At 40.5% G+C, this 13,339-nt stretch overlaps 1 long non-coding RNA gene across 14 annotated transcripts in view; it reads left to right on the forward strand.

Annotated features, from left to right (window-relative positions):
- Window positions 1-7,351: 7,351 nt before the first annotated feature.
- LOC112671428 (uncharacterized) overlaps window positions 7,352-13,339 on the forward strand; it is a 56,247-nt gene continuing 50,259 nt past the window's right edge. For 9 of the 14 annotated variants that reach the window (XR_004815774.2, XR_003143630.3, XR_004815776.2 and 6 more), the window contains exons 1-2: window positions 10,349-10,458; window positions 12,098-12,259. This is a non-coding gene — a long non-coding RNA (uncharacterized LOC112671428). The other 5 variants (XR_007410698.1, XR_007410697.1, XR_004815779.2 and 2 more) reach the window with 4 other exon arrangements.

Raw genomic sequence — 13,339 nt, forward strand, 5'->3', positions numbered from 1 at the left:
CATTAAAAGCATGAAGAATTCAGCTACATTGGTTTACACATTTCTAAAGGCAGAGTGCGGGTGAGTGTAAGCTCCACAGGACGAGCCCCCCGCAGCCACAGATACACAGGTTCTTCATCATGGCTCTAAAGCTCCTCTTCATGAACCTCCACTGGGTGCTCACCAGCAAGACTGGAATCAGGCAAGAGGCCGTTTGGCAGTTTCTTATAAACATACACTTACAATGCAAGAGAACAGGCCCACTCCTATCTACCCAAGAGAGAGAATCTCTTTTATTCATACAATATCCTGGAGGTGGATTTTTGGAGAGGCTTTATTCATGACTATCCAACCTGGGATATCTGTCAAATAGGGAATAAACAAAGTGTAACACATCCACATAATGAAATACTGGTCAGCAACAGAAAGAAAATACACTATGGAGAGACTCTGTAACATGCACAGACTCAGATCCACTATACTAAGTCCCAGAAGGCAGAGTGGAAAAGCTACATCCTAACACAATGTCATTTACGTTACATTCTGAAGAGACAGGCAGAGGATCAGAAAACACACCAGTGCTTTCCACGGGATGCAGGAAACTTTTCTGCACTTCGGATGCCCTGATGGGAATGTGACTTTGCTCATGCATTCGTCACAACGTAGAACTATCTGTTAAAGAGGATGAATTTCGCTGTATGTAAATGAGGCCATTAAAAAAGTAGAATAACGTAATAAAGTCTCCTCCGCTTTCACAAACCGAGTGCTTGTTGCTGCCTTGATGAGTGAGAAGAGAAGCATGAAAGCAATTTCAGCTTCAGCGGTCAACCAAATACCCATGTGCTAGCGTGCCTTGCAATTCTGCTCTTTTCTTAAAACTGAGCTGCTGATGGTTGAACAGTCTATTTGGAAAGCTCAATTCAAAACAAGCTGAATTGGTTGGGAATGCAATTTAGGCCTATATGTTTAAATTTGGAGCAATGCTCTGAACAAAATACAAAATACTCTGAACAAAATGCTGCATATTTATAACAAAAGAAATATTCCTTTACTGGTTTTAATCGGCCTGCTATTTCTAAGGCAAAATAAAGGCCTTGAACAAGTGTTACCTACTATCATACGATTTTAGAAATGTATTTTCACTCCAGTAAAATAATGTAAAATTCAGGCCAAAAAGGTTGTGTATGTGTGTGTGTAAGCGTGTGTGCCTGTGTTTATGAGTATGTGTGTGTGAGCATGTGAGTGTGAGATTAGCTTACATTTTTATAAACTCCTAACTGGGACAATACCTTTACTACAGATTAAATTTGCTGTAAAATGCCAAAATAGGCAGTGCCCTTGGCCTCCTCAAAATAGACATATGCCATGTATAATTTTCTCTTGAATCTTATTTGCAAGAAGGCCAAGCAACCAGGACTGTTACGGGAGAGAGAAAAAAATATAATGTGCTTTTAGTTCACAAACTGAAGAAAATGGTAGGAGAGCCTAGGAGTGCCTGGCCTAGCACAAGGACGTGGTGAGACCCACCTGATATCACAGATGTCATATGGGAAGCAACTGCTCTTTCCACAATGTCTGGCAACTTGGCAGACGCGTCCAGAAGCAGCTGGTGAGTGGAGCGGCTCCGAGCTGCCTTGAGGGCTGTCATATGCCTTGATGGTTGTTGAATTAATCGTCCTCTCAGCTCTCCTGACCCCAAATACTTTTAGATTGTGTAGATGATCAAGCTAAATGAATAAATGAAAGAAAATGAAATAAAGTTAAAATCGTTTTATGATTTCAGTCATCTCATGAAATTACACGGTGACCATGCCCAGACTTGATGGCGTGTGACTGAGGGCAAACAACCCATCTTGCTGCTTCATGGCCTCAGTCGGGGTTTGTGGGCCAGTCGGGCTGCGCACTGTGAGACAGGCAGTGAGAGAGGAGCAGAGAACAAGGAGCGGGCTGAGCCTGCATCAGGTACGGCCAGCCCAGGGAGCACCGCACACAGGCAGCCAAGGGGAGGCCTCCCTGCCCAGTGCACTTTCATCATGTGTCAACACCAGACCTCACATGGTAAGGGCAAGGAAGTCTCCTTCAAAGCACAGGAAAAGTTCTCAGGCAGGTTGAATACAGTTCATCTGATCCTTAAAGAGTAAGTGTGAATTTGCTGGGTGGATGAAGGGAAAGAGGCATTTCAGGCAGAAGCAGAAGCAGAGACAGAACGGCATTGGGCAAGTGTGGGCTTCCTCTGTGAGGAAGGGGCGAAGTATTAGGAATGAGTGAAGAGGATTGTGCTGACGAAAGCGACAGGACACACAGCTGAGGAGGCAGGTAGGGGTGCAATTGAGAAACGTGCAGGGGAATTCTAGATGCTGCTTTTTGATTGCAGGGCACACACGGCCTGGAAAGACACAGTGTGGAAGGTCTGCAGGCACAGAAAACCCAGCACAGCAAAGGATACAGTCAACAAAACTCAAAGACAACCTACAGAATGGGAGAAGATATTTGCAAATGACGTATCAGACAAAGGGCTAGTTTCCAAGATCTATAAAGAACTTATTAAACTCAACACCAAAGAAACAAACAATCCAATCATGAAATGGGCAAAAGACATGAACAGAAATCTCACAGAGGAAGACATAGACATGGCCAACATGCATATGAGAAAATGCTCTGCATCACTTGCCATCAGGGAAATACAAATGAAAACTACAATGAGATACCACCTCACACCAGTGAGAATGGGGAAAATTAACAAGGCAGGAAACAACAAATGTTGGAGAGGATGCGGAGAAAAGGGAACCCTCTTACACTGTTGGTGGGAATGTGAACTGGTGCAGCCACTCTGGAAAACTGTGTGGAGGTTCCTCAAACAGTTAAAAATATACCTGCCCTACGACCCAGCAATTGCACTGTTGGGGATTTACCCCAAAGATACAGATGCAATGAAACGCCGGGACACCTGCACCCCGATGTTTCTAGCAGCAATGGCCACGATAGCCAAACTGTGGAAGGAGCCTCGGTGTCCAACGAAAGATGAATGGATAAAGAAGATGTGGTTTATGTATACAATGGAATATTACTCAGCTATTAGAAATGACAAATACCCACCATTTGCTTCAACGTGGTTGGAACTGGAGGGTATTATGCTGAGTGAAGTAAGTCAGTCGGAGAAGGACAAACATTATATGTTCTCATTCATTTGGGGAATATAAATAATAGTGAAAGGGAAAATAAGGGAAGGGAGAAGAAATGTGTGGGAAATATCAGAAAGGGAGACAGAACATAAAGACTGCTAACTCTGGGAAACGAACTAGGGGTGGTAGAAGGGGAGGAGGGCGGGGGGTGGGGGTGAATGGGTGACGGGCACTGGGTGTTATTCTGTATGTTAGTAAATTGAACACCAATAAAAAAAAAAAAAAAAGGAAAAAAAATATATATATATGTGCAAGGAGCAAATAAAATATCTGAAAAGCAAAAAAAAAAAAAAAAAAAAAAAAAAAGAAAACCCAGCACAACCAGGACATGCACGTACCAGAAACCTCCCAAGGATCCAGGTGACCGAGGGCCCCTCCCTCTGCTTCTTTCCCTGTTTATCTCATTATTCTCTTTCTTTTTCTTGATAGACACTCTCCCTTTGCATCGCCACCAATGTTTTCACATGTTCTTAAAATGAGTAACTCAATTCTGAAATCAAGATGAACTTTATCTTAGCTCCAACCAGCTGGTGGCTCTTTCTCCTCACCTCCTTCTTTGTTTCCTGTCAACTGTGGTCTGTTGGCCATTCGGCGGTCCTTGTCCATGTGAGCCCGGAGGCAGGCCTCCGCACAGACGTTTCTTTCTCTCTTCTATAGAAAAGAGATTTTCTTTTGTTGTAGATTTTCTCTTGTTGTAGATTTTTTATCTCCACTCTTTCTCCTGAACACACATTAAGTGTTGTTGGAAACTCCGGAGTTCTCTGTAAATGTCCTCTTACATCATGTCTTTATCCCTTTGCCTTTCCCTGTGAGAGAATTGAGGTCAATGTTTGATGCCTCATTAAATTTTCTTCTGTGTCCATCCTGGTATGTCCATCTACTGAGGAGCTGCTTCTCCTCCTCTCCCTTCTCCTCTTCTCTTTTCCCTCTTCCTCCTCCTGCTGTTTTCTTCTTTCAGTAATAATAGTCAGGTTAGGGTATGCTATGTTGTGATAACAAATCATTCCTGAAATTTTAATGGCTTAACATATTAATAATTTGTTGTTGACTCAATGAAATTATGCCAGTCAGGGAAGGGCCTCCATTGTGGGGCATAAAATCAGACACGGGTACCTTCCTGCTCATAATGGCAGGGGAGAAGAGACTGAATGAGTCCATGGAAGATTATTCATAACCAGCCTATATAACTCTCACTGCCATCCCACTGTCATAACCCAGTCACTCTGCCAGGGGTACCAAGAGTGGGTTCAGAAAAAGGAAAATAAAACAGTATTTGATAGAGAACACTATTATCACTGCCAAAATTTAATGTCCAAGATGTCTGCCGGTGATAGCTTTGGGAATCTTGCTTAGACATTACTCAGATTCTATCTAAAGTTCTTTTCAGGGGATCTCTGGATGGCTCAGTGGTTTGGTGACTGCCTTCGGCCTGGGGCGTAGCCCTGGAGTCTTGGGATCGAGTCCCACATCAGGCCCCTGCATGGAGCCTGCTTCTGCCTCTGCCTGTGCCTCTGCCTCTCTCTCTGTCTCTGTGTCTCTCAAGAATAAAAAAATAAAATTAAATTTAAAAAGATAAAGTTCTTTTTATTTTCTTATATTCACTATTACTGTCTCTGTTGCACCAATGGGTCCCAAGGGTATAACTGACATTCATTATCTCCTTCTTCTACTGACTGTTGTAGATACTACTAATCCTTGGCCAACAATTCTGCTGTTTGAGGAGGCCAGATCTTCATCCTTGACAGGAAACTCACATCTTCATCCTGGTTACCATGCCTTTTCAGACCAGGCTTGCTGCAGCTGCCCATTTATATTTATCACCAGGCATGAGAGAAACTCAGCATCCCTGATTTCAGCCATCTCACAAAGTTACATGATCTAGACACACTCCTCTCCAATCCAGTAGCAGAGCAGCAATCTTTCACTTCAATATAATAATATTCAATATAATTCAATTTAATAAGTCAATCACTTCTGATAGAACCTCTAGATCTCTAGGTTTGATGGAACTGTAGTGGGTCCCTAGTATGAGCATCCTCCCTCCAAAACCAGAATTCTAGAGAGTTATTCAGAGAAAAGGAGGTAAAAATCACCCAAGTGAGTCAATGACTGACAGTGATGGCAAAAGAGATAGATGTACTCCTACTTCTTTTTTTTTAAAGATTTATTTATTTATTTATTTATTTATTTATTTATTTATTTGAGAGAATGTGTACACGCACATGAGTAGGGGGAGGGACTGACCGAGAGGGAGAATCCTCAAGCCGACTCCCCGCTGAGCACAAAGCCTGTATTCGTACTTCTAATCTCAGAGGTATCTATTCTACTACTGAGGATACAGCACCATATAATAGCTACTGGCTTCAACTCCAGTCCTACAAAGATTCACCCAAAGAGCTCAATTCAAATGAGCTTTTATGAAGTCATTCTAATGTTCTATTAGAAAACCGTTTCTAAGTGATACAGTATGACATAGGACCAACAAATCTCATTGTCCTATTTTTTATATCTCTTCTACTGTCAAATAGGTCCATTAGCCCAAGACCACATTAGGAAAATCCATGATCATAAAACAGATATTATGTGAGCCTGAGATAGTGACGCCTGAATAGGTGAAGACAAACTCATTCCAAGAAAACACATCAGTCTCAGTAAAGATAAAGCACACGTGATCCGATGTGAACAATATGCCACTAAGTAGCTGGTTAGTGGCCACAAGCAGCTGTGGTGCACTGAAGGCTGTCTCTGATCTTGCCTGCTCCTACAGTCATCATTGACAACAGCCTTGTCAGTCTAGATGAGAGGAGGCTGTGCTGTCATCCCAGTGTGTAGTCTTCATCGCTGGCACTGTAACCATCCCACAGACTAGTTCACTGGACTGGTTCAAGAGCCATGAAGTGCCAAGGACAAAGACTGCCTGCCTGTCGGTGGAGGTCTTATTATACTTATTTGTTGTTCAGTGCTTTATCTATAAAATTTGCTTTCTTTTGAGCATTCTATTAGTTATATAGTGTTGAATCACAAATTATCCCAAAACTTAGCAGCTTAAAAGAACGTTTACTGTCTCAGAGTTTATGTGGGTAAATAAGCTGCCATGTTGTAACTTTTCCTATTGAGAGGCCCATGTGGCAAGGAACGGATGTCCCCGCCCAGAGCCAGCAGGTACCTGATGCCTTCCAACAGCCACATGGTCCACTCATTCCTGTAGACCCAGAAATTTTAAGGGAATTTGGATGTTCAAGGTTTTAAGGTGCATACACACTTATGCTCCTCTATCACACTCTTATTCCTATAATACTTGTTGGGGCTATGAATTCAACCCTGCTTCTATCATGATCAGATTCCAGCCTCATATTCCGCCTGCAGGAAACAGGGTATATCTAAATATTATCATAGATGTCTTCTTTCTTCACAGCTTACCCTTAATTGTTAATTGCCTGACCTGAGTCTGTAATTTTTCCCTCCTATGCTTTGATGGCAGTTAACTCAAACAAACAAACCACACAAGCTTTTTAAGTACTATTGTCTTCACATCTCTTACATACTTTCTTTTTCCCATGAGCCAGTGAGCTAGGTGAAAATAATGCCCCTTCAAGATGTGCCCATCTTAGTCCCCAGAATTCCAGAAATTGTTAACATGGCAGAAGGGGGATCTACATATGTGATTAAGTTAAGGACCTTAAGGTAGAGAGATTATTTTAGATTATCAGGTTGGAATCAATCTAATTACCTGTGTCCCTAAAAGCAGAGAACTTTAACTAGCTGGCGTCAGAGGTAATATGGTTATTGGAAGAAGGGTCAGAAACAGGCCATATTACAGGTTCTGAAGGTAGAAGGAAGCCAAGGAATGAAAGTGGCCTCTTAAAATCTAAAAAAGGCATGGAAATGGATGCTCGCTGACAGCCTCCAGAGGGGACACAGAGCTCTTGACACCTGATAGCCTAGTGATATCCATATTATACTTCTAACCTGTAGAAATAAAAAATAACAAATGTGTGTTGTGTTAAGTCATGAAGTTTGTAGTGATTTGTTATGGATGCAGTAAAAAAACTAATACAGCGTATATCCCCATTTCAGGCCCCTTCATCTTAATTCTGCTCAGGAGAAAGCATTAGTAATTATGATGTAGAAGAATGCCAGGAATTATCTCCAGCAATTCCAATGGAATTATTAGTGACCTACTCCTAGAAACAGGGTCATTGTTAGCACATCAATCTGTGGATCTGTAGGACTACTTCCAGCCTAACTCTTTTAATTTGGGTTCTCCTTAAAACAGATCCTAAAAACCAATAATTGGAACATGACTAGAATATTTGGGAAGTGATCCCAGGAGACACCAATGGAGAAAGGTAAGTAATACAAGGAATGGAAGGGACCCAATGGAACATGCACGACCACTGTGGACTCTTGGACCTTTATCCTATTGAAGACAGAGGAGAAACAAGCACTTGAGAATTATTCCACCCAAGAGGTGGGGAGACAAACTAATGATCCAAACATTCCCATCAGCCATGGGCTGAGGGATGGTTGATCCTGAGGGCTACCACACATCGATGTTTCTAGTCCACCCACCAAGTAAGCAGAACAGGCTTTGGTGCTCAGGGACAACTCCGAGGTAAAATCAGAGGTGCCGGTATTTGGAAGTTGGCCCAGGGTGCATGCTGAGGAGAGAAGAGGAAGGTCACTTGTAGCATCTGCTGTGACCATTCATTCTTATTTGCTTCACTACAGTATACTCATCATGTCGGTTCTGTTCCATCCGGGCTGTTGGCTGCTTGAACTTCACCTGCTCCAGACTCAGACCTCCTCTGGCCTCCCCCAATTGATAATCCTGTTCCCCGACTCCATTGTCTTCTTCCCTCCTTCACTAACTATGTTACTTGTGTTCTCAGAGAGTTTTAATTTGCCATCAATTCTTTATTATCTCTTTATTATTTCATTCAAAGTTTTGCAATGTGGCTCAAAAACTCTCCAGGATTTTTTTCCACTTTTTTTTTTCCCATTCTTCTTTTGTTTCTAGTACAGCTGCATTTTCACATCTTTTCACAAGCAATAGATACAAAAAGGACATATTTGACATATTTTTCTGTCTCTATATTTTATCATTCCTCTGCTACTTCTATGCAAACTGAATTCTATTCCCTGAGTTTTTCTTCCTTTCCCAGATATATCTCATGTTTTCAACTCCCTATTAGCTCTGACCCCATAGCTTTTTATGCCTTGATTCATCTTATTCTTCAATGCCCAGCTTCTTCTGTGACTTCCTAGATATAATCGTTCCCATATCAGTGCTGCCATGGTACTGTTTCTTCTTCTATAGGTCTGACCCACATTGGAGCAATTGTCTCTAATGCCTGACAATAAATGGTGAGCTTTCCAGGTCATGTGCAGACCTGAGTCTGTTAGCCACAGCAGGTGTCTCACAAATGGGCCTTTGGTAGCATGCAATCAGAATCAGATGAACTAGTCTAAAAGATGGGATGAGAAGTGGTATTAGATAGAAGTGTTGTTTCAAAAGACCAACACCCAATCAAGCACCTCTCAGGATAAAGAACACTTGTCTTTAGTAATCTTTTAGAACGTGCTTCCAAAAATGATAAATTAAAATGAATAAATACTAGAATGACCACTTTGTCATGACCTAATTCTCATTTTTTTCCTTAACATTATTTTTAGCACTGCATGGGGACTTGATTTACTTTATTCTTAAAGTATCCTGGAAGAAGGAATTTTTGAATATAGTACAAATGGGAGCCAACTGCCCCATGGCAGAACAATGGTGCTGCATGGCTTGGATGGGCTGGCTGGTATCTGGCCTCTGTGAAGGACCTGACTTAATCTGCACAGTGCAGACTTTCTCTTATGTTTTAAAATGATATCTGAAAACAGAACAAATTTGAAATAGATCTAGCAACAAGCAACAAAAATGATTAAATGAATAGAATTAAGCCCATGTGAAAAAGGGTTAATAGAGTAAGAGGTACTTATTAGAAAAACAACAACAAAAAGACCCAGGGTGACATTAACTGTCTAAAAGTATATTAAAGGTTGTTTATTAAATGAGAACACTGAGCAACTGAGCTTTATTTGAATATCACAAAATGAAAACGAAAAATAAATTCCTCTAAGAATTTTCTTAGATAAAAGTTGAATATGTTTAATTTTTTTGAATATGTTTAATTACTATAATTTTTACTTGTTAAATACACAAAATATATATGTTTAGACACATTTTGCCTGATACTTTTCAAAATTGCTTTAATGGATAGATTAGATGTTTATTCACCTAGGGAAAGACGCTTTGCAATGCACTCCAATGGCTTTCATGTTTTAGGAGATTTTTTTTTTTTTTTTTAAAGAAGAGGATTTGGATCAGATACCAGATTCCCAAAGCCAAAGTGAAATGAAAGATTGAGCCATTAATAATTTGATAAATGAATTAGTATAAACAATGATGATAAAAACCTAGAGATACAACAGCCAACACTCTCAGATTGTAGTTCACTTCCTCATGGCACTTCTAAGCAGGAGTTAGGGATTTCGAAGTTGTCTACATTATGGCATCATGAAAGCAAACAAGTGGTTTACTCTAACAGTGACCTATGTATTTTCTCTCTGTGGGCACAGAATACTTTAGATTTAAATCCAAAGAGAGCGCCCTGTTGAAAGTCAAGAAGTAGCTAGCGTCTGGTGTCTGCTGGAAGGTACGAGGGAAAGGTCAAGGAAAGTAAATCTCCCCCTTTACAAATTATTCTGAACTCTGGTTATTTGGACTGCCAGAGAAGGACGGTGATAGAAGGTCCCACATGCCAGTCTGCAGCCTTTTTGGGAGCTTCCCAGGTATTATCTAAAATGGGCCCCTTACGTGGAGCACAGGAAGAGATGAAGAAATCAGGCAGACCGTTCTAGGATGGCAGGTGGCAGCGAGTCTTTCTGATGAGGAGGCTTGTGTCGGACGGCCACAAGTAGATCTACAAGATCTCTGCACCTGTCTGCCAGATCTTAAAAGTTTATTTGGAGGCCTTAACTGGGTCAGTCATGTACATCATTCAGATGGTCCCAATGCTTGGGACAAGCTTCAGGAAGCTGGGGAGGTAAGAAGAATAGATATTCCAAGGACAGGGGAGGGGGTGAGGAGCCTCTGACTGCTCAGGTCCAGATCACTGGTGAACTGGTGGTCCCACCCCCTTGACAACCGCCCCTGACATCAGAAAGGGGCAGAGTGAGCACATCAGTAATATATGGCAAACAAACTCACAGGCATAGTTTCTGTGAGATTATCCACACAACAGGGGCTGTGAGTATTATGGGAGCATGGCAAGCTTTAGGATAACTAGGAGGATATGATATTGCTGGTTATTGTGATTTGCATATTGTATGTGTCTGCGTGTGGGTGGGTGTTTATTTTTGTAGGACAAAAGGAAAGAGGAACTCATATCTATCAGATGCTTATTATGCAAACTACTTTCTATTGTACACTTTGAATGGATCTTTTACCTCCGTTGATTTTGTAGCCACACGCATAAGCCATTCGAAAAATAATGCCTGAGTTAAAAAGATCTTCCGTATGCTGATACATTTCATTATACAATATTTTGAAGCATACATTTGTTAATATTGCCATGAATCTCAAGAGAAACATCTTTAAGTAGTGAGAGGCTCTCAAGACCTTGGTGGCAGATATCATTTTTCCAAAAACCTAATTTTTGCTTAAAAAGCTGGGATTTTATCCTTGGCAGTTGTCTTCTTAAAGGGACAAGTTTACTTCATCTTTCATTTTGTTAGGTTTTCTTTTCTATTTTTTAAAGAAAATATCTGCAAAATATTCAAGTGTGAATAATCATAGTTTGTCAGTCTGTTGGAGTTTTAAGTAAATGATGCTTCATAAATAAAGGGGCTCATTCAGAGAGCAACTGAAATAATCACACTAGGGTTTTACTCAGAGACAAGCACCATGCTCTGGCAGGCTACAGAAGAGCTTTATGCACGTTCTCACTTTGTCACACAGAATATTAAAATGACAGATCATATACTCAAGGGTCAACATTTAATAAAACTAGTAATTTTTATTGCTTTATCAGGGTCACTCATAAATAAAATTGGCGTGTGTGTGTGTGTGTGTGTGTGTGTGTGTGTATTACACGGCAATGAGAAGTACAATGACTATAAGTAGTGTGTGACCCCTACCTTGATTTGTGAGAAGTTGCCAGCAGATTTACCCAACTGTTCTTACACAGTCAGTGAAAATGTCAGCACAGTAAAAAAGACCTAGTGTCTTCGTGTTATTATAACAATCATTGTGACCTTGAGGAGTCCTTGAATGATTTCCATGCACACCTGACACTGTCTGGCCCAGGACCCAAACGAAGTTCCAGGGAGATTCTGCAATAGGGGAAGAGGATATCATCAGATCTGAGCCCTGCTGGTGTATATCACCAGCCCAACATGCTCATCCTCATGTTAGAAACCCCTAGAGAAGCAGCCAACCCGACAGCCAGTGCCACACAGCACTACCACATGGAGACGCGTGTGCCTCCCTCTATTCCCTCTGTGTCTTGGGCTGTGAAAAACCTGTATATACTTAGTTTTTCCAGACGGAATGTCTAATCTGTTCATTTTGGACCTCTGACCCCACCTCTGTTACTTGGTTTATTAATCTCAGCGTCCTCCTTCTGCCTGGCCATCACATAAACAATCTTCCCTGTTGGTCTCCAGTTCATATCTACTGGGGTTCCTCTCAGGGACGCATGCTTCCCCAAGCCCTCCCCTCCTGATGCCCGGCCTAGATCCCTGAATGGAAGAAAGCATGGACTATCCCCAGTTCACCAGAAGTAACTTGCCTCCAGGGAAACACTGATATTTAATGCCTGTAAGATACACGTTTTTTTATTTTTGTTTTTAATCAATTGTGACTCTGCCTGACAAATAATTTTCAGAGATTAATGGCTTGTGAAAATTCAGACATAGCACCTGAGCAGCATTTCCCAATTCCTGAACACGAGAATCCTTTCAATAAAGAAGCAAGCATAGATGTTCTCTACGGCAAATAGTGCTGATCAATGAAGGTCTTTCTAGGGAAGCAAGCCACTGTATTTCAGGTCTGTATTCTCTAATACAATCAACTTTATTTAACTCTTAAAAGTTGGGGAAACAGTTCCTTAGTTTTCATGTTGTAATTTTTCATATTCCTAACTTTGGAACATTTGTTTCTAACGCTGTCTCTGAATTTTCTAAGAACAGAAATTCACACTTTTGGACTTGGAATGCTGGGTTCATTCAGACCATCTATGAATTCTCCTATAATTTCTCATGTATTAAACCCTAATTCCTTTTTGACCTTTTATTGTTCTGGTTACTTAATCATCATTAGTTTTGGTGTTAAAGAAAATTCATGAACCATATACACAGATGTTTCTTTTGTGGTTTACTACTTCGAAACTTGGTGTCTTTAATAGAGACACTTTAATTTTATTTTAAAATTAGAAGAGAAAATATTGCCTAAGTTATATAGCTGTTGATGAAACTTTACTGATAGAGAGCCAGGCCTACAAACAGAGTGCACCTGTTAGGTCTCTCTTTCTTTAACTTGGAAAGGAAAAACAAGGTGGGACCCTTGGTTTGGATGGACTATAGGCTTTTCACTATTAACTACATTTCATCATCTTGTATTTTCAGAAACAACAACAGTGCTAGTCAGATATAGTTGCCAGTAATGAAAAAAGTTTTTGTTGGTCTACACTATAATTGTAACTAAAATAGAAACAGTATTGTCTCTTCCTTATGTATGCATGTTAACTATGTGCCTTAAACTGTCAGGAGTGAACCTCCACTAAAGTTGCCATATACAGAATAAACCTTATTAATGTTTTTTGGAAAATTTTAGATTTGTCAAGGTTTTCTCAGAAACTTTGTTTCTGACAGGTTTGCCTCATCTAAAAGTAGAGATACTGAATTAAATAGCATAAGAAAAGAGCAGAAGAAAAGTATATTAATAAAATAATATTTAATAAATAAAATATAACATTAAAAAATGTCCATATCAACACAATACAAAGTTTGTCTGATGCTCCCCCCAGTTCTCAGGAATCATGATAAAATTCTGGCAAAAATGTAATGAGTTTTGTGGGTAGTGACTAAATGTAGAAAATACAGAGGAAAAGGAAAATTATATCATAAAC

The sequence above is a fragment of the Canis lupus genome, chromosome 5 (assembly GCF_003254725.2).
Source record: "Canis lupus dingo isolate Sandy chromosome 5, ASM325472v2, whole genome shotgun sequence".
Classification (NCBI taxonomy): domain Eukaryota; kingdom Metazoa; phylum Chordata; class Mammalia; order Carnivora; family Canidae; genus Canis; species Canis lupus.